This window comes from Homarus americanus, unplaced genomic scaffold (assembly GCF_018991925.1).
Source record: "Homarus americanus isolate GMGI-L3 unplaced genomic scaffold, GMGI_Hamer_2.0 scaffold46197, whole genome shotgun sequence".
Taxonomy (NCBI): Eukaryota; Metazoa; Arthropoda; class Malacostraca; order Decapoda; family Nephropidae; genus Homarus; species Homarus americanus.
Genome location: NW_024723050.1, coordinates 8279448 through 8301408, shown reverse-complemented (window position 1 = coordinate 8301408; position 21961 = coordinate 8279448).

Here is a 21961-nt window from a genome sequence, read left to right as displayed (position 1 = left end):
AACACAGCTAGGATAGCTACTTATGTATTAGGATATTTAATATTAAGGTAATAAAATGGCGGCGAAGGTGTGGCTATTGGGGGAGGCTGGAGGCCTCGCTTATAAAAGTAGTACTAGTAGTAGTAGTAGTATTTTATTTTTATCATTATAAACATTTCATTTACATCAAACCTAACATAGGTAACACTAACCTAACCTAACCTCCCCCCTCACTCCCGTTAGCGTAGAGGTGTTTAATCAAGTGAAATGAACTAGGGGGGGGATACTCTTCAAGTAATCTTCTCGGCTGAAGATGGGGGGGGTAGTAATAATCCTCTGTTGTTACGATGAAAGGCAAAGTTCTTCAAGTGTTAATGTGTTCAAGAACTACTTATCGTGTCACATCCAAGATTTTTAAGTTACTTTAGGCAAGATGGAAACGTTTGCCGACAGTTAGTGAAGTGGTTAATAGTGTGTGGCTATAGATCCGTGGATTGATCCCAATTTACTCAACCTAACCTAATTTATCTTAACCTAGAGGGCAGTTAGGTTAGCTGCCACTATGATTAAGTGCAGGGTGTGAGACCTTGGCCGTAATTATCCCATTGTTGAGTGAAGCGTTCAGCTCCCAGCACAATTAGTAAGCCAGTAATTACGCTCTCTCTCTCTCTCTCTCTCTCTCTCTCTCTCTCTCTCTCTCTCCTTCAAATGTTCATTATTTTTCTCCCTCTAATTGGCCTACTTGAGGGCAGGAAACCTCTCCAGAATGAATAAGTCACTTTCTTGTAGGTAGTAGGTATAGAAATTAGGTCGTGACGTCATCAGTAACCAGGTGTACATGTCCCAATGTACGTGATGGTCTACGGACATGGGATATTATTAGAGGTATTAAATTTACGTACGTGATGGTCTACGGACATGGGATATTATTAGAGGTATTGAATTTACGTACGTGATGGTCTACGGACATGGGATATTATTAGAGATATTTATCAAATGTTCACCAAATGTTCACCAATTGTGCAAGGGAATGTATGAACAGGAATTAAGGGAGATGTATAAAGAACGAACACGTGTTTTACGCCTTACTGGGCAGATAGAGAATCAATTTTTTTAAGGTTTTAGTAAAAGTTGGCGTTTTAGAATTCGAATTGGAGCCTTGTAGTGGAGGAAGATGGTGATGATTAAGAAGAGGAGGAGGAAGACGAATAAATGAGACGACGAAGAAGAAGAAATGAGAAGTGAAAAGAATGAGGAGGAGGGTGGAAGAAGAAGAAGACATGAGATGAAGAAATGTGAAGAAGAAGAGATGAGGAGAAGAAGAAAAAGAAGAAATGAGAAGAAAAAAGAATGAGGGTGGAAGAAGAAGAAGAAATAGGGAGAAGAAGAAAAAAAAAGAATGAGGAGGGTGGAAGAAGAACAAGATGAAGAAGAAGAAATGAGAAGAAAAAAAAGAAGAAAAAAAGAAAGCTCCTTGAGTGTAAACCTTTCGTCATCGCCACCCTGTAATGGCCCCTGTCTCATCAACGGAAGTATTATATAAATGGGTTCTTACATCTGATTTTATATTCAGATTCACCACCTGTAACTTTCCACTACCTCTGAGTACGACAGGAGTTGAACACGTGAACGGTAGCTTTCCCAAGAGTCAGAAACCCGTACGTCAGCATCTATGTAAAGCGGACACCAGGGGGACGCTCTTAGTCAGTCACTCACACCAACTTTTATCGAACGGACGTCGTTGATCCACGTTTATATTACATAAACGCCGTCCTCTTTCTCATTCACTCATAAATAGTGGAACTTACGGTTGATCTACACTCAGGAATTGTAGACATAATCCTTTTATAATAAAACAAGAAACTTCAATTGGGTTTCGTTTCCAAAAGCCCAATTATATTATGTGTTATCAACCTGGTTAAACCCTACACTTTCCCTTGTCCCACTTCTCCCTTCTCGACCTCTATCACCCTGGTCACCCTAATCGCCCCTCTGTATCCCCCTACCCCCTGTATCCCCTACCCTGTATCCCCCTACCCCTGTATCCCCCCCTACCCCTGTATCCCCTACCCCTGTATCCCCCTACCCTGTATCCCCCCCTACCCCCTGTATCCCCCCTACCCCTGTATCCCGTATCGCCCCCCTACCCCTGTATCGCCCCTACCCCTGTATCGCCCCCCCCCCCCCTACCCCTGTATCCCCCCCCCCTCTCCTACCCCCCTCCCTCCAACTCGGCTCCTCCGCCATTACAGCTATTTTAGTCTTAACTCAGTTGTCCCTATTTTTCACGATTACCATCTTACGCACACACACACACACACACGCGCGTTTATCTTATTATTCTGTGTGTTCTCTCTCTCTCTCTCTCTCTCTCTCTCTCTCTCTCTCTCTCTCTCTCTCTCTCTTTCTGTGTTTATTCCTCTGAAAAATTCCTCCGTGACAAATCGTAAGGACGCAAATTTGTCTTCCTTAACCCGTATTTCCTTTGGCCACCTAACCATTTTTCCATATGAATCCCAGCCAGCAACCCAGCCAAGTACCCAACCCAGCCCAGCCCAGCAGCCCAGCAACCCAACCCAGCAACCCAAGCCAACCCAACCCAACAGGTGGATGACACAGGTGGGTTATAGTGTCCAGTCTCGTATGATATTTTTATACCATTGTGACAGAATGATTGTTAAAGATGATAAACTCTCTGATGATAACGAGTTGACAAGAGTTACTATATTTTTTTTTTTAGTTTTTATTTGAGAACTTTTAGTAAATTGTTTATTGGTGGAATTGTGAGTTAATTTATCTAATGTTTGGTTCTGTTTGGTTCTGTTTTGTAATTGTGAAATATATAAGGGTCTTCTGTCAGGAGTTGGGTTTAATATTCCATAATCTTCGACCTCTTTCCCCTCCTCCTCCTCCTCTTCTACCTTCCTCCCTCCTCTTCCCCCCTCCTTTACCTACCTATCTCCTCCTCTCTTCCTCCTCCTCCTTCTCCCTCCTCTTCTACCTTCTCCCTCCTCTTCCCCCCCTCTTTACCTACCTCTCCTCCTCCTCTTCTACCTTCCTCCCTCCTCTTCCCCCCTCCTTTACCTACCTATCTCCTCCTCCTCCTTCTACCTACATCCTACCTCCTCCTTAACCGTACACAGTCACCCTGCCACTCTGCCGTGATTGTCTCCCTCACTCCACAAAACACTTGACATTTTTTTTTCCCTCTTTGGGGATAATTAAACGCAAGTAACACACACACACAAGTTTAAGAAGAACCTAACCTAACCTAGATCATTGACCTACTAGCTACTATTGACCTACTAGCTACTATTGACCTACTAGCTACTATTGACCTACTAGCTACTATTGACCTATTAGCTACTGTTGACCTACTAGCTACTATTGACCTACAAGCTACTATTGACCTACAAGCTACTATTGACCTACTAGCTGAAGGCGTCATCAGAGAGGTTCTTGTTAGGTCCTCCGTCACCAACTATTGGAGGAGGAGGATACTCGGTTCCTTCCCACAATGTACTCCTATCACGCCCCCACGCCCACACCTCCTACTCCTTCTCTACTCAATCAATACCAACCGGATGCTCCCTTCTGTGTGTGTGTGGGGGTGTCTCTGCCTGTCTGTCTGTGTTTGATTTGCCTGAAGTTAGTTAAATACATTCTCAATATTTACCTTAACCTTGGTAGACCCCCCCCCCCCTCCTCCTTCCCTGGCTGGCTGTATTAAGAGTCAACTTTCTTCTGGTGATGGGTCGACTCAAGGCTGACATGTTGGTATCACTGTAGATAACTTCTCATAAAACTGGACTGGATATTTTTTATTTTTTTTTTACCAAATGATTAATTCTTGTTTTTTGGCCTCACTGCCATTACCATTTACTATTGCTATTACTACTACTACTACTACTACCACTACTACCACTACTACTACTGTTTCTATTACCATGACTACCATTACTACTGCTACTACCGCTACTATTTATACTACTATCATCACCATTACTACTACTACTACCGCTACTATTTCTTCTACTACCACCACCATTCAGTACTACTACTACTACCACCACCGCCGCAGCTACTGTTTCTACTACTCGCTTCACCGCCATTACTGCTGCTACGAACGTCATTACTTCTACTACTATCATCACCACTACTATCTACCACCATCACTACTACTACTACTACTACAATAACTTACAAATACCACCCTTACCACCACCACCACCAACCACCACCATCGCTACCAACCACCACCATCGCTACCAACCACCACCACCACCAACCAACCAACCAACCAACCAACAAAACAAATTCGCATCAAATCATAGACTCGAGTATCGTTTGCGAGAGGGGGGAACATCGGATCATAAGCGATCAAAACAAACTCTGCTCATCACTACATCTGTTGTGAACTTTGATGGCAGACAACGACGAGCCCGATAGTCATTTTAAAACTATTTTATGCAACCTTAAAATGTCGAAAGCTAAACCTCACGAATTAATTAAACGGTGGACCAATTTCTTCAAGGTCACAACACAACCTGAAGTAAGGCAGTGTTTCTTCCGTCTATTGGAGAAGAATTTCTTTCATGTGGTAACGTAAAGAACATTAACTTTGGAATGTTATACTGTATGTTTAAATCTTTGAGGACGATGAATTAACCCCTTGAGGACGGTGACTAAAACTGAATTGAGTGACTTAAGTCATCGTCCTCAAAGGGTTAAGTTATCGTCCTCTAGGCGTTAAGCCATTGTCCTCAAGGGGTTAAGTTATCGTCCTCTAGGGGTTAAGCCATCGCCCTCAAGTGGTCAAACATCAAAGCTCCCGGCCAGAACAGGAAGTTGCTGGGTCTGGTCTGCCATTGAGTGGACTGTGTTGGCCCTGACATTAAAGCCTTGACAGTGGGGTACAAAACCACAGGTGTCACTACTCAGTATTTACCTTCCCGTAAATTAACAGAGTTGCAGGTGTGGAGGTGACAGGTGTGGAGGTGACAGGTGTGGAGATGACAGGTGTGGAGGTAACAGGTTTGGTGGTGACAGGTGTGGTCTACTGCTCACGGTATTTTCGCCACACACAAACGTACACCCAAACATAAACACACACACACACACACACACACACACACACACATACAACCATAGATAAACGTACATACTCACACAGAGTAGTGGATGGTCGTGTGTGTGTGTGTGTGTGTGTGTGTGTCAGGATGGTGGGTGATGGATGGTAGAGGCTCGTCATCCCCAAGACAGTAACAAGGTTGGGACTGTCACTATCATCTTACCCGCCCAGGACCGTCTTAACTCAACCACCCTCAACCACCACCAACCACCCTCAGCCTCCACCAACCACCCTCAACCACCACCCTCAGCCACCAACCACCCTCAGCCACCACCAACCACCCTCAGCCTCCACCAACCACCCTCAACCACCACCAACCACCTCAGCCTCCCACCACCTCACCACCCCTCACCAACCACCCTCAGCCTCCACCCCAGCCACCCTCTCAGGCTCCACCACCACCTCAGCTTCCACCCCTACCCCCAATCTCTCCCCTCCCCTACACACCCCCGCCCACCTACACTACTACACCCCCCCACTACACCACCCACCCCACCTCTACACCCACCACCTCTCATCTACCTGTCTGTCTTAATTAATATATCCACACAATATATCGATCAAGACAAGGCCATATTCAACATCCTCCATGAAAGAAAGTTTTTTTTTGTATGATCCCACCTGCTATTGGTTCACTAATTAAACATTGACTACCTGAAGAAAAGACAACCGTATTTCTGTGTGGGTGACTAATTAAAGGATGTTTTTGTTTTGTGATGAAGAATATCCGAATCGTCCTTGCTCCCCGGACGACCCAGCGAGGGAACCTAAAGAAGTAATGGGAAAATAGTTCACTAATTAACCCTAAAAACAGTATTGTCGATAATTCTGATTTTCGTCGTAAATCTTCATCAGCACCAATACACAGCAGACACCTGAGAGTTAGATCACTGTACGTCGTAAGAGAACGTTGCGTCAGATTGTATTCCACCTTAATGATGTACGACGATCCCCTTAATGACGCAAGGCTCGAGGACGTCCTCGACGGTGGAGGTCTACGAGATAGGATGGTTGTGTTGAAGTAACCGGGAGTATTACCTCAGACAGACACACTTACTGCGGGAGACAGTCGAGTACCGAGCGGCCTGGAGGAGCAGCAGAGGCCACGACACTCCGGCTTACATCTTTGGTGCAGGTGAACAAGCAGGATGCAGCGATACAGTTGCCAGCTGAAGTTTGGAAACGAGCAGGACGCAGTCTTACAAGTTTCAGATCCATCTGCTATTGTAGTGTAGTTGCCAGCGACCTTACAGTAAAAGTTAGTCAATATATGATTAAACACACACTAGCACCAGCAGTACCAGAGACAGCGGCTTAACTCAGCAGGAAGGTTATATAAACAAAGACTCGTAAGTCAACATGTCAACTCCTTGTGTACGCGGGGCCTCTCTGTCCTGAATAAAATTGTCTGGCGTTTGTCAAATGAAATATTAAAAGTGGCGTCCCTGTGGTGAAGGGGTTATTTTCTGTACGACGGAGAGCCGGAAGGTTTCAGCCCAGGAGGTGCAGGGGTCGTCTGAGGGAGGAAATGTCTAGTGAAACGTGAGTGGTGGAGACCGTAGACTTGTGCTGCCGCTGGTATGGTCCTGCTGTTGATAGTCTTCTCTTTGAGGACTGAAACAATTATGTTGGATGAACACTTTTTGTCTGTCAGGACCTTCATCCTTTATAATTTTGATATCGATCAATATAAAGTCGTCTTGTAGTTACTACAACACACACTCATAGAACTGTAGTCGTATGTAACATTTTAATTTACCCAGAACTTGTCTAGATGTTTTTGAGGGACATTTGCTGCTTCGACCACCTGTTCAGGCAGACTGTCCCATACGCCCGCAACACAGACTGATAATTTGTTTTTCTCCTCTTGGTGTCGGACATTTGTTGAACTGCTGGACGTGTCATCATCGCTGCGATTTTCCTGTGGCGTCACTCTTTTGGACTAAATTCATCCTGGTATCATCCTTACATCATGTTGAGGCTCTCCATCATGTTACTTCATAGTCTGCTTTACGCCCTTAATTGAATTATCATCTTTCTCATACGGTCATCAGAACTCACAGCTGCCATTGTTGTTGCTCACCTCTCGACATTTTCCATTACAAAGATATATTTCACCTTGTTGCATCACCGTCCTGTACTAGCATCCTGTACCGAGGGCTTCAACAACCACCAGAAACTTTGTATGTTGTTAACGTTGTGAAGAATGTGTTCTGTAACAACACTGTATCGTCACCCACCACACATAGGTCACTCCTTTCTTTCTTTCTTTCTTTCTTTCTTTTTCTATTTGTTCATTTCATCTGTCATATGATAACTCCTCGAGACATCTTCCTCCTCTCTTACCAGTAATCATCTCTCAATACACTGGATGAGGGTAAGTCTCCATATCTCTGACCATTTCTGAAGGAGCTCTTGACAGCTTTTGAAACTGTGTGTGTGTGTGTGTTTGTGAGTGTGTTATCTTGATCAACACACACACACACACACACGCCATCTGGTTTGTGTTTGTGTTATCTTGATCCACACACACACACTCACACACACGCCATCTGGTCTGTGTGTGTGTGTGGCGAATAGGATCGAGCCTAAGATAAGAGGTAACCAATGTCCTTTTTCTTTTCTAGGTTCCATTTTTTTTTCTTCCCATTGGTGATACGACTCTCTTATATTGGGGACCACGGAGGCAGAGAGAATCATTCGGTGCTCACTGGTATGGTACACACTCTCTCTCTCTCCAACTGATTGAATCCTCGGTCACAAAAGGAATCTTTATTTGAGGTGGATTTACGTGGACAGTTCTTGGTATCTTCTCTCAGCATTGTGGGTCCTGGTTCCTCTTTGGCTCTCAGTTTCAAGAAGACACTCAACACAAGGGGGGAAATATTGAGTATAAACTTTAATTTTTTGTTGGTTGACAGTGAAGTAAACTACGATGGTATTAGAGAGACAATGTTTTTGATCAGCTGGTTTGGATAAATAGGAAGTGTTTTTTTTTATTCTTTTCGTGGCTGTGGATGTTGTCGGGGTGTGTGAGTGACGGAGTGGATGCTTTTTTTTTGGGGCCTTTTTTACGGAGAATAGCCCACCCAGGCACAGGTCATCGACCAACAACGGGCCCTCGGGGGCGAAAAAATAAGAGTAAAAAGAAATTAATAATAGAAAAGAAAAAGGTTATATTAATCTACGCCACGAAGATGCCGGAAAACAATCTTTTGAAATGAGACAGATTGTATAAGTATGGAAACGCATAGGAAGACAGAGCATTCCACAGTTTGGCTGTGTAAGGAAAGAAGGATGTACTATAACGGGTTATTCTAGTGTGACCGAAACCCACAGAGAAAAACGGTGGGCACCGCGGGCAAGACGTGTGTTACGAGCCCACTGCCTTGCCGGCGGTACACAGGATGCCAAATCCACCGAACATTGCCCGTTAAAATAACTGTGAAAGAGAGAGAGTGAAGCAACATTGTGGCGAATAGAAAGGGAAGAGAGATTATCAACTAAAGGAGGAGAGTTAATAAGACGAAATGCCTTTCATTCCACCCAATTTAACAGTTGGACAGAAGAAGAGCCACCCCAGATATGAGAGCAGTACTCCAAGTTGTTAAAACATGAAGTTATAATGACTCCTGAGACATCCAGCTGACTCTGCGTACATACATACAAACATACATACATACATACATACATACATACATACTTTTGTGTATGTTGAGTGAGTTCATTTCCTAAATCCTAAAATCGCTGGATTCGACGCTTTTCAGTTTTTAGTTATACCAGAGAGAGAAAGGGGGGAGGGAAGGTCACCTGTAGAATACCGCTACCTTAAGTCTCTGCTGGCCTTGGTGTAGAGGTGACCAGTGACTTGTGTGTCTAGTGCTCGTGTGAGAGCCTTAACATATCAACAAATGATGACTTAAACCCATGTATGTATAATAAAATGACCCTAATTTCAATATGCTTGTTGCTAGGTTACACTTTCACCTCACAGATAATATCAATGACTTTTTTATTTTTAACCTTTGAGGAAAATGTTAATGCAATGATATGTTGTTGGTGTGAGTGTGTTGGTGTGAGTGTGTTGTTGGTGTGAGTGTGTTGTTGGTGTGAGTGTGTTGTTGGTGTGAGTGTGTTGTTGGTGTGAGTGTGTTGTTGGTGTGAGTGTGTTGTTGGTGTGAGTGTGTTGTTGGTGAAGTGTGTTGTTGGTGTGAGTGTTGTGGTGTGAGTGTGGGTGTGAGTGTGTTGTTGGTGTGAGTGTGTTGTTGGTGTGAGTGTGTTGTTGGTGTGAGTGTGTTGTTGGTGTGAGTGTGTTGTTGGTGTGAGTGTGTTGGAGGGAGGGTGAGGTCAAAGGGTGGCGTGGTCTTCACCTCTCTCGGTAATACTGGTTTCAATACTTACTCGCTATTCAAATAGTTTCTGGTGATACTGCTGGGTAACGTGTGTGTGTGTGTGGTGGTGGGCTCCTGTAGTAGTGTGGGTGAAAGACTCCTGTAGTAGTGTGGCTGTATGTGGATGATGTATTCTTGGCGTCAGAGGGGAACAAGGGTTGAGTGGTGGTGTTCCTGGTGGTGGTGTTCCTCATCTCTCCTTCAGGCAGCTCCTCTGGGACAATAGACAAGTACCTGAAACAAAAGAGAAAAGGAAGTTATGGATTTCTCACATCTTACCCATAACCCGTCACATAATATAGACCCAAGTGTTTTTATACCGTACAAGAACCTGGTTGGTGAAAAAAGGGGCTTATTGATTCTTCATTGTTACACACTTTTATATTGCCCGCGAGGCCCTGTGTAGTGTGTTACCTTTGTACTTGAGTCACTTTTAGTAGATGGTAAACAGAATGTCAGGTTTGTCCTCAGCAACGACGAGAAACTGAGGTGGATTTCCTTATATAAAGTAGAATACTGCTTTTTTCCGTGTACAAAGGAATATATAAATAATTAACTCTCTAAAGAAGAATATTATCGCGATATATTGCCGTACATTGCGTTAGTGGTTCCCGAAAATAGACCAATGATGCTGTGATTGTACCGCTTGTCTCTGCCGGGGTGAGGGTAGGAGGGTAGGCAGGTCACCGTCACTCACCAGCATTTGTAAACAAGATCGGTATCCGACTCTCGCGTCTTGTCTCTTGATGATGAATCAGTGTTGGAGTCTATGAGGTGTGTACATATTGTGACTAAAGTTTCCCCATTGCTTTATTTTTCACCTCTCATGAAAAATATGTAAATATATTAGATAAACAGTTCTTAGTTCTGGTTATTTTATTTACTCGTATGAAAAAGGTGTTAGTAGAAAGCCCCTTCTCGTTTAATAACCTGACCCACACATCGTAAAGTTCAGAATATTATTTTATGTCAGAATTTTGGGGTATTACATGAGGTTAGTTACGCGACTAAGCTACTTACAACTTTTCTTTTGTTGTGGAAGAAAAGTTGTATATTACCCCGAGGTTGTTATGCACCGCTGCTGGGGAATCACGCTGAAATTACAAGTAAAGTTTAAACAGTTAATTAAGGCAGAATAATACATTGTGGAGAACATCAACAAAAACATTAACGTGACTGATCCTGTCGAGTTCTGCAGCTCATGAATAATATATATTTACTCAAGACAAATAATAAATAACGTAAATAGTATCATTATTTGGATAACAACTTGTAATGGTAGATAGATATTGAACTATTACCATAAATTTATCTACCTTACTGTACCCTACGCAGCGTGACCGTCATCTAAACACTACCTTACTGTACCCTACGCAGCGTGACCGTCATCTAACACTACCTTACTGTACCCTACGCAGCGTGACCGTCATCTAAACACTACCTTACTGTACCCTACGCAGCGTGACCGTCTCCTAACACTACCTTACTGTACCCTACGCAGCGTGACCGTCTCCTAACACTACCTTACTGTACCCTACGCAGCGTGACCGTCATCTAAACACTACCTTACTGTACCCTACACAGCGTGACCGTCATCTAAACACTACCTTACTGTACCCTACGCAGCGTGACCGTCATCTAACACTACCTTACTGTACCCTACGCAGCGTGACCGTCATCTAAGCTTTATACTGTACCCTACTTGCCAGCGACCGTCTCCTAACACTACCTTACTGTACCCTACACTGACCCGTATGCATCCTAAACACTACCTTACTGTTGCCCTCGCAGCGTGATAGTCATCTAACCTGTACTGTACCCACACTTGGCGTGACCGTCTCTAACACTTTACCTTACCAGCCCCGCCTACGCAGCGTGACCAAATCGTCCTAAATGCCTTATAGCGCCCTACGCCCCGGCGTGAATAGTCTCCTAACGCTACCTTACTGTACCCTACACGCGGCGTGATAAATCTCCTAACACTACCTTATACTGTACCCTACGCAGCGTGACCGTCTAACACTACTGTACTATTGCCCTACGCAGCGTGACCAAATCGTCTAAACACTACCTTACCCAGCGCTACAGCGTGGGCCAGTCATCTAAACCACTGCCTTTACTGTACGCCTACACAGCGTGATAGTCATCTAAACACTACCTTACTGTACCCTACGCAGCGTGATAAAATCTCCTGCCTACTTTACTGTACCCTACGCAGCGTGACCGTCTCTAACACTACTGTACAGCACCCTACGCGGCGTGACCAGATCTCCTAACACTACCTTACTGTACCCTACGCAGCAATGACCAAATCGTCAACACTACCTTACTGGCCTCTACGCAATGATGACCATCTCATCTAACACTACCTTACCCTACCGGCGTGACCAATCATCTAAGCTTATACCTTACTGTACCCTACGTAGTCGTCTAATCTTATACTGTGCCCTGCAGCGTGACGGAATCTCTAACACTACCTTGCTGCCTACACCGTGATAGTCATCCTAAACACTACCTTCTGTACCCTGCAGCGTGACCAGATCATCTAACACTTCTGCTGTACTTACAGCATTGACCAGTCATCTAAACCTGCCTTACTGTGCCCTACGCAGCGTGGGCAAATCATCTAAATACTACTAACCTTAGCCTTTACGCAGCGTGACAGGTCTCCCTATTCCTGTACTGTCACCCCACACAGCGTGACCAGTCATCTAACACTATACTGTACCCTACGCAGCGTGACCAAGTCGTCTAAATACTACTGTACTGTACCCTACTGGCGTGACCGTCTCCTAACACTATCTTACTGTACCCTACGCAGCGTGATGCGTCATCTAACTGCCTTCACTGGCCACCCTACGCAGCGTGACCCAAGTCTCCTAACACTACCTTACTGTACCCTACGCAGCGTGATAGTCTCCCTAACACTATCTTACTGTACCCTACACAGCACAGTCTCCCTAACACTACCTTTGCATGGCCACCCTACGCAGCTGCGACCGTCTCCCTAACACTGTCTTTACTGTACCCTACGCAGCGTGACCGTCTCCTAACACCTTACTTTACCCTACGCAGCGTGACCGTCATCTAACACTACTGTACTGGCACCCTACACCAGCGTATTAGTCTCTAACACTACCCCTTACGTGCCCTACGCAGCGGCTGACCAAGTCTCCTAACACTATCTTACTGTACCCCGCAGCGTGATAGTCATCTAAATTACGCACCTTACTGTACCCCTACGCAGCGTGAATAGTCTCCTAACACTATCTTACTGTACCCTACGCAGCGTGACCGTCATCCTAACTTTTCTTGCTTACTGTACCCCACCGCATAGCGTGACCGTCATCTAACACTACCTTACTGTACCCTACACCCGTGACCCAGTCTCCTAGCACTACCTTACTGTACCCTACACCGGCGTGACAAATGCTCCCCTTACTACCTTACTACCCTACGCAGCGTGACCAAAAATCCATCTAACACTACCTTACTGGCACCCTACCAGCGTGACCAGTCATCTACACAAGGTTTCTGGTGGAGGTGCGAGTTAAGCTTTCCCACTAATGAGGACAGATGGAACTAACCAACCATATCTAAACCAACACCAAACGCTGATAAATTGCTTAAGCTCGTTGGGGTACGTCTTCTTGGGTCACTCCCTCTCCTCCCTCTCTACCCTCTCCCCCCACCCCCTCTGCACCCCTCCCTCTCTCCCCACACCCCCTCTCACCCCCTCCCTCCCTCGTCACCCCCTCTCCCCCCTCTCCTCTCCGTCTCCACCTCCCCCCCCCCTCTCCTGCCTCCCCATCTCCACCACCCTCCCCCCCTCTCCACCACCTCCCCCTCCCCCCCCACCTCCCCCCCCTCACAAGCCCTCATTAAGGGACAGTGACTCCTGGGAGGGGATAAAATAAAGGTGATTATTGTGGTCGTCAACCAGAGGAGGTGATAATATAAGCTTTCTTCTACAGCAAATACGCTTAATTTAAGTAGCTTTACCACCTCAGTGTTTTGAACTATTACCAGATTCTTGTGGGTGGCTGTCAGATGTGTGTGTGTGTTTGTGTGTGTGTGTTTACGGATGATATAACAGTATTAAAAATACATACATATTACACAACACGAATTTAATCAAAGGAATCCGTAAAAAAAAAAAATCCTGTCAACCTTCACATAATTAAAATAATGAATAGCTCATTTTTAACCTTTATATTTTATCATTATATAATTGATCTTGTTCTCATCGCGATATATACTCTCTCTCTCTCTCTCTCTCTCTCTCTCTCTACAGGTAACTTATGTCTCAGGGCTGAAGACAAACTCGTCCATAAACTTGACGTGTTGACACTAAGTTCTGCCTCACAGGGACCTTCCTCTCGAGTTGGCTGCCTCATCTTGTCTCGGCTCCGTCTTCCGCCTTCAAAATTCTACACATATGGACTTACATGTGTGTGTGTGTGTGTGTGTGTGTGTGTGTGTGTGTGTGTGTGTAATAAAAAGTAGGCAAAACAATGGGAAGATCTCTTAAGTGAGTTTATTCAAAGTTGACCCAAAATTGATTATCGTATCGCTAAGTCATCATATCGCCAGCTCATCGTATCGCCAAGTCATCGCATCGCCAAGTCATCGTATCGCCAAGTCATCATATCGCCAGCTCATCGTATCGCCAAGTCATCGTATCGCCAAGTCATCGTATCGCCAAGTCATCGTATCGCCAAGTCATCGTATCGCCAAGTCATCGTATCACCAAGTCATCGGATCGCCAAGTCATCGGATCGCCAAGTCATCGTATCGCCAACTCATCGTATCGCCAAGTCATCGTCATATTAGCGTCACTGAACTAGAAATAATCTTGTTACCTGGAATACCACTTTACCTTGAGCTATATAAAGAGTTGATTAGATAGTGGCCGTCATACCTGGAGGAGGGAAGGACACACACACACACACACACACACGCACGCACAGGATATTGAGTGGTAAGGGAGCATCTCTAACACTCATCTGTTAATATCCGGAGTGACCCAAGAGAGGGATGAGAGAAAATAATGTGAGGAAGAGAGTGGCTTGAGAGAGACCCTGAGAGTGACTTGAGAGAGACCCTGAGAGTGGCTTGAGAGAGACCCTGAGAGTGGCTTGAGAGAGACCCTGAGAGTGGCTTGAGAGAGACCCTGAGAGTGACTTGAGAGAGACCCTAAGAGTGACTTGAGAGAGACCCTGAGAGTGACTTGAGTGACCCTGAGAGTAACTGAGAGTGACCCTGAGAGTGACTGAGTTCTTGTATTTTTTTTCACATTTCGAAGTTTTACAAATTTTAAGCCACCTGAAAATTCCACCCACACACACATGCCTTCGTTGGTGACATGGCAGTACCTATACCTGGAAAGCCTTAATTAACAACCCCGACAAAGATCTCCAGGGGTTCAGGTATCAGAGGTTCAGGTATCAGAGGTTCAGGTATCAGGGGTTCAGGTATCAGGGGTTCAGGTATCAGAGGGTCAGGGGTCCAGGTGTCAGAGGTTCAGGTATCAGGGGTCCAGGTGTCAGGGGTTCAGGTATCAGGTGTCAGGGGTTCATGTGTCAGGTGAAGTAGTCTATATTTTGAGGATGATTTATATATTACAAACTATAAATGAATTGTGACTGGACTACGGTAGTTAATCTGGACTTAATTAATCAAATGGAACTTAATTTAATCTTAACCCAAACTAACCTAACCTAACCCTTACCATCCCAAACCTTACCTTACCTTACCTTACCTTACCATCCCAAACCTTACCTTACCTTACCATCCCAAACCTTCTGTACATACCTTGCAACCCCCAAACCTTACGTAACACCTTACCTTACCATCCCAAACCTTGCTCACCTTACCTTACCTTCCTGCATCCCCAAACCTTGCCTTGCCATCCCAAACCCACCACCCCCACCGCCTACATCCTAACTAACCCTTCTGTACCTTACCTTGCCTTGTATACCTTACTGCATCCCAAACCTTACCTTACCTTGCATACCTTACTATCCCAAACTAACCACATACCTTATAAATCCCAAACCTTACCTTACCTTGTCCCACCTTTTACCTTACTGTATATGCCTGCATCTAAACCTTTATGCAGCCACACTGCATCAAACCTTGCCTTACCTTGCCCTTGCCCCTTGTCCCCAAACCTTACCTTGTACCTGCATCCCAAACCTTACCTTACCTTGCCATCCCCAAACCTTACCTGACCTTACCATCCCAAACCTTACCTTACCTTACCATCCCAAACCTTACCTTACCTTACCATCCCAAACCTTACCTTACCTTACCATCCCAAACCTTACCTTACCTCAGCAAATATTCTCTAAATAAGTCAAATAAACAAGACTCAAATTACCTCAGTTTATCCTTCAGGAGTAAAACCAGAGAGAGAGAACAGTTGAATGTTGTCGTTCTCGTAAATCACTCGGAAGAAAATGCGGATTAAAGTTGTTCCTGAATCCGCATTTGTCGCTGAGTTATGAGTTGCAAGAATTACCTACTATTACAATTATATTCGTGATTGATGTTGCTGGTAATTGCTTGGATATGTATAAAGACACTCACACAGACACACACACAGACACACACACACACACACACACACACACACACACACACACACACACACACACACACAGACCTCCCCCACACACACAGACACCCTCCCCCCACACACACACACAGACACACACACACACACACACACACACACACACACACACACACACGGTAAAAAAACAGCATTACCCACACCTGCTGTGTTATCTTGGCGCACGTGTCACAACAACCAACAATCAACTCCCCACACCTGCAGTCACTCACCACACCTGGAGTCACTCACCACACCTGCAGTCACTCACCACATCTGCAGTCACTCCCCACACCTCCCACCTGCAGTCACTCCCCGCCTGCAGTTTCCACCCCCCACACCTGCAGTCCTCCCCACCACGGTCACTCCCCCCACACAATCACTACCCACACCTACAGTCACTCTCCACACCTACAGTCACTCCCCACACCTGCAGTCACTCCCCTCACCTACAGTCACTCCCCACACACCTGCAGTCACTCCCCACACCTGCAGGAAACCAATTTATGATAAAGGTGGTGGAAATATGAAATGGTATTATTTATTACTGAATATATCCGACCCTCACGTTCATCCTCTCGCTGAGTTCTCAATAGTGGATGTTTTTACCTCTTGGAGACGAGTGTGTGATGGTTGGTGACTGGGAGGGAGATAACGTAAGGTGTAAATGGTGAACCGTGTGTGTGTGTTCCTTTCTCTCTCTCTCTCTCTCTCTCTCTCTCTCTCTCTCTCTCTCTATGTGTTTTACTATGAATCGTAAAATTCTTCTTAAGTCTTTGGGATTTCGTTTAGCATTTAAAATCACATCCCTTTATCTTCCTGTACACCAAACACTAATACCTCTGTTATCATTTTGTAGTATATTTTTGTATCGTGGGTTCTATATGATCGTCGTTCATTTGTTTACTTTGTATCGTGGGTTCCGTATGATCGTCGTTCATTTGTTTACTTTGTATCGTGGGTTCTGTATGATCGTCGTTCATTTGTTTACTTTGTATCGTGGGTTCTGTATGATCGTCGTTCATTTGTTTATTTTGTATCGTGGGTTCTGTATGATCGTCGTTCATTTGTTTATTTTGTATCGTGGGTTCTGTATGATCGTCGTTCATTTGTTTACTTGTATCGTGGGTCTCTGTATGATCGTCGTTCATTTGTTTACGTCGTATCGTGGGTTCTGTATGATCGTCGTTCATTTGTTTATTTTGTATCGTGGGTTCTGTATGATCGTCGTTCATTTGTTTATTTTGTATCGTGGGTTCTGTATGATCGTCGTTCATTTGTTTATTTTGTATCGTGGGTTCTGTATGATCGTCGTTCATTTGTTTATTTTGTATCGTGGGTTCTGTATGATCGTCGTTCATTTGTTTATTTTGTATCGTGGGTTCTGTATGATCGTCGTTCATTTGTTTATTTTGTATCGTGGGTTCCGTACGATCGTCGTTCATTTGTTTATTTTGCACGTGGGTTCCGTATGATCGTCGTTCATTTGTTTACTTTGTATCGTGGGTTCTGTATGATCGTCGTTCATTTGTTTACTTTGTATCGTGGGTTCCGTATGATCGTCGTTCATTTGTTTATTTTGTATCGTGGGTTCCGTATGATCGTCGTTCATTTGTTTATTTTGTATCGTGGGTTCTGTATGATCGTCGTTCATTTGTTTACTTTGTATCGTGGGTTCTATATGATCGTCGTTCATTTGTTTACTTTGTATCGTGGGTTCTGTATGATCGTCGTTCATTTGTTTACTTTGTATCGTGGGTTCCGTATGATCGTCGTTCATTTGTTTATTTTGTATCGTGGGTTCTGTATGATCGTCGTTCATTTGTTTACTTTGTATCGTGGGTTCTGTATGATCGTCGTTCATTTGTTTATTTTGTATCGTGGGTTCCGTATGATCGTCGTTCATTTGTTTACTTTGTATCGTGGGTTCCGTATGATCGTCGTTCATTTGTTTACTTTGTATCGTGGGTTCTGTTTTTTCTCTTACCGTAAATACCCAAGAATATCGTTTTCATTTTGTTTATTTTTATATTCTTGTTTTTACTCCTGTTTCCTTATCCACCCTATTTATTCATTTCTCTCTTATTCCCTGTTTTTTGCTTTTGTTATTCAGAGCTTTGTGTACACTTCTTTTTTGTCTATTGTTACTCATTTGTTTGTTTTTTTCTCATTCACATCATCATTGGGTTGACGTCTTTTGTTGTCCTTAATAAAAAAAAAGGGGGACATTCTGCGTTTTTCTATTCTACTACTTTTATTTTTTCCTTTGTTTCTCTCTTTCTTATTTTCTTCTTTCTATCTCTTTGTTCCTCTGCTTCGCTTTTCTTTCTTTGTTTCTTCCTTCATTTCACCTCTTCCTTCCTTCATTCAACCTCTCTTCCATCCTTCATTCTACCGTTCTTCCTTCCTTCATTCAACCTCTCTTCCATCCTTCATTCTACCGTTCTTCCTCTCTTCATTCTACCTCACTCTTCTTTCGCATTCTTTCCTTCTTACCCAATAGTATCTTTCAATCTATTTCCTTTCTCTCATTCCTCCATTTATCACATTTCTTCTCTTCTCCTTTCTCTCCTCCTCCTCCCCCCCTCCCCCTCTTCCTCCCTCATCTTTCCTTTCCTCCTCTTCTCTTCTCTTCTCCCCCTCCCCCCCCCCTCCTCTCCTCTCCCACATCGTACGTAATTCTCTTTAGTGTTTAAATATAACGAAGGGGGGAGAGGAGGAGAAGAGAAGAGGAGAGGAGAGGAGAGAAGAGGAGAGGAGAGGAAAGAAGAGGAGGAGAGAATATGATAAACTTCTCTTCCTGTCAGAAACTTTGTTGGGCCAAGAAAAATACAAAAAAATCGCATCAGTCGGAAGTTAAGCGAGTTTCCCCTGCTATTAATCCTTATATTTTTGACCTCCGAATTTTGTTCCCTAGACTACCCTCTCTCTCTCTCTCTCTCTCTCTCTCTCTCTCTCTCTCTCTCTCTCTTGATTTCCTCCCTCACTCTTGCACTCAGTCAGTCCCCCTCCCTCCCTCGTTCCCTCCTTTCACTCTCTTCCTTCCTTCCTTCCTTCCTTCCTTCCTTTACGCAACCCTGTCCTTCCTCCCTCCTTCAGGTACTCCTTCCTTTCACCTGCTCCATGTTGACAACTCACCGTGAGTTTGTGAGATGCTGCTGCTCCTCTCTCGTTCTCCACTCCTCTCCTCGTCCCTCTCCTCTCGTATCCGTTCCTCTCCTCACTTCTCTCTTCACGTATTCTCCTTACTTTGCCTCTCTTCTCCTCTCCTTATTCCTATCCTAGTCTCTCTCCTCACGTGGAGACGAACAGATGTTCGTCTCCTCGCCACTCTCCTCACACACTCCTCTCCTCGTTCATCTCCTCACGTATCCGTTCCTCTCCTCACCTCACCTCACCTCACCTTTCCTCACCTCACCTCCATCGAATATAACTTAATTTAATCATCAAGTTTAACCTTTACAACAGGTAAATGAAGACAAATCACTGCCTAATTAATTAAACCTTAAGTATTAGTTTGCAAATATGGACCGATATGTTTCCACGTGAATATAAACAGACTGGTGTAAGTAAATTTGTTCTTGTTTCCAATAAATTGTCGATGAGTTTCAGAATGAACACTGTGACTCCTGTTGTCTCGGTTGGGTTGTCAAAATCCTTCGCCAATTGTGTGATATTATTCTCATCATAATTTTGTATAGATATTTTTTCTTTTAGTGATTGTACATGACATTTGGTACACCTGTCGTATGAATATTACAGGTGATTTATTTAGGGTCTCAGGTTCACAGGTGTTGATACAGGTGTGAGGTTATTATTAAGAAAAAAAAAACACGTACTTTATAAATAGGTTCAGGTGTGTACTAATAGAGCACCAGGCAGGTTTATCATCATTATGGTATGTTATTGTGACCTTGACTTGTCGTTCTACTGTGGTGATGATGGGGGGTAAGTGGTGGAGGTGGTGGTAGATGATGGGGAGGGGATTCGTGGTGATGGTGGTGATGGTGGTGATGATGGTAGGTGGTGTTGGTGGTGATGTGTGTGGTAGTGATGGTGAGTAACAGTGTGGTGGTGCTGATGATAATGGTGGGTGGTGATTGTGGCGATGGCGGTGATAGTGATGGTGGTGGTAGAAGTGGGTAGTGGTGATATTGTACTGCGCCGCTTTAAAGTAGAACGACGATTAATACCGCATCTCTACCTGGCCTTTCATAACGCGCTAATTGACCAACCCAGAGGAATTCTAAGAGATGGGTTTTCCTTTCTTGTTACTCTCTCTCTCTCTCTCTCTCTCTCTCTCTCTCTCTCTCTCTCTCTCTCCCTTTGGTTTATTTAGTAATTATCCTGATAGCGATACAGCCAAAAACAGATCCACCAATCACAATCACCTTTACATACAGCCTTCCTTTACCAAGTATTGCCAGGTAAAATTGCCAGTACAAACCTGGAGTTGCTGGATCTTTGGCTGCCTGTATGTGAATATCTGGAATTAGTCTGCGAATATCATGAGATCCGCGAATACCACGGTCTGGGGCGCTTCCTATGGGATGACCATAAGCTGACAGTGAAAGAATAAATCAGGTGAATGCGATGAATAAATCAACAAACGGTAGAGCCAAGATCACCGGAAGCCACACGTATCCCCGACACTCTGAGCTTGACTTGTGGCCTTGAGTGGAACTTGGGAAACACCCGAGACATTCAGTAATTATTTTTACTTATACATTTCACTTGTTAACCATCCATATTTAATTATGACTAAATTTCTATTATTTATCCTCAAGTAAGGGAAGTAATAATGAAAATAATATATGATAAGGTAAGTAAGAACGGTAATAAAGTAATAAATAATAATAAAAGCCAGGAGGAAGTAAATCAACTAACCGAATCGAAAATTACAACTTCAACGTAATTTTTTGGGGTGTTTACTTTTAATAAATAACTGTAAATTTTTCACTAGATATTTATTGTATTTTCTATATTGTATTTTTTTTTGTTTTGTTTACAGTAGTTATATGTGATGTCTCTCCCCGTTAAACAGTTATTATTACAACAGAGTGAGAGCAAACAGAAAATGGAATCGGACGCCGCCTCTGGCTACACGATGTCCCAACCCGAGTCAACACAGCCATTAATGGAATAACTCCCGCTGACTGGTTCACAAACATTCTCTCTCTCTCTCTCTCTCTCTCTCTCTCTCTCAGCTCATCCACTTCACTCTCAGCAAACCCACCTCACTCTCAGCTCATCCTCACCCTGGCCTGTATATATGCGTGTCCTCCAAGGCGACTCTCACACGCTATGACAATCGTTTGCGTCCACGCCGTCATAACCCCCCCTCCCCTCCCCCGGCCGTATAAGTACAGTCACGGTCACAATTCTCTGGACACTTTTTGGCTCTTATGTGACGTGTACCTGAGGGTCGTGTTGTGGTTGAGGAAGTACTGTAGGATTTTAAGATTTGGTTACTTAGATTTTGTTGTGGTTATTTTAGAGTATCTTTTGACTTTGTTGATTCTGACGGGTTTTATGACAGTCTTCAACACACACACACACACACACATACACACACATACATACATACATACACATACACATACACACAGTCAACAACGGAACGAACGACCTTGAAGACGCATCGAAACCCATATTTTTTTTTCTTACGAACTTTGGGATGTCAGTCTACTTTTGTCAGGTGCGCGGGATGAACGTGATAGACGGTATGTAGTACAGCAGGTGGTGGAAATACAGGCGTTAGTTTTTACAAATTCCACTCTTACGCGGGCATTACTTACTCCTGATTGGTTAATGAGCCCGTTTGTGACGTCATCTATAGTGTCT